The sequence below is a fragment of the Sceloporus undulatus genome, chromosome 3 (assembly GCF_019175285.1).
Source record: "Sceloporus undulatus isolate JIND9_A2432 ecotype Alabama chromosome 3, SceUnd_v1.1, whole genome shotgun sequence".
Lineage (NCBI taxonomy): Eukaryota > Metazoa > Chordata > Lepidosauria > Squamata > Phrynosomatidae > Sceloporus > Sceloporus undulatus.
The window spans coordinates 6,814,985-6,815,836 of record NC_056524.1 but is presented as its reverse complement, the minus strand read 5'-3'; the positions used below and the strand labels follow the sequence as shown (position 1 = coordinate 6,815,836).

At 48.0% G+C, this 852-nt stretch overlaps 1 protein-coding gene across 11 annotated transcripts in view; it reads right to left on the bottom strand.

The window, feature by feature from the left end:
* Positions 1 to 852, bottom strand: part of EMSY (EMSY transcriptional repressor, BRCA2 interacting) — a 57,704-nt gene extending 56,852 nt beyond the window's left edge. For 10 of the 11 annotated variants that reach the window (XR_006102834.1, XM_042457207.1, XM_042457211.1 and 7 more), the window contains exon 1: positions 727 to 852. The gene's annotated coding sequence lies outside the window, so the exon portion shown is untranslated. The remainder of the gene's footprint in view (positions 1 to 726) is intronic. The other variant, XM_042457208.1, reaches the window with a different exon arrangement.

Genomic DNA, 852 nt, shown 5'->3' with positions numbered 1-852 from the left:
GGGGGGGGGGATGGAAAACCCTTGAAGAGTGATGATGATGATGATGATGATGATGATGGTGATAGTAATAACGACAGTCCCTTCCCCTTTCACCGGCCAGTCCTGGGAAAAAGAGCGGGGTACAAAGAAATACAAATATAGGAATGTTTGTGGGATGCATAATAACCACATTTCCCCCTTCTTCTGTACACCTTCACCCCTCTTTCATGAGCCTGTCGTGGGGTTGTGTATGTGTGTGTATAGCCATTTTAAATATTATTTTTTTTGTTGTTGCTATTATTATTATGATCATCATCATCATCATCATCATCATCATTTTCTCCTCCTTCTGTACACCTCCACCCTCCCTTTCACCAGTCTGTCATGGGAGGGGGGTGGTGGAAAGCCATTGGATAACATATATATCTAATAATAATATCATATATATATATATATATATATATATATACATACACATACACATACATATACTGTATCTATCTAGCTATATCTGTATCTATTATTATTATTACTCCTCCCTCTTCCCTTCCCTTCCCTTCCCTTCGGACAAAGGCTCTAACTAGTTCAGGTAAGAGCCTCCACTTCGCGGGGGCCGTAAAGGGCCCAGAGAGAGGCAGGGCAGAGGCCTCCCTTCCTTCCTGATGGGAAGCTCCCCCTCCAAAGAGACAGAACAAGCCCCGAACGGTTCCCCCTCTTCCGCCACGAAGGGGCCCCGGCCTCCCTCACCTGCCAGTCCGCCCTCCGGGGCCCCACCATCCGTCCCGCTTCCTTCCTACAACCTTCGCGTTTTGTTTGGCGGCGGCGGAGTCTCTGGCGCCAGCTGAAGGCAGCCCAAGATGGCAGCCCGACGAA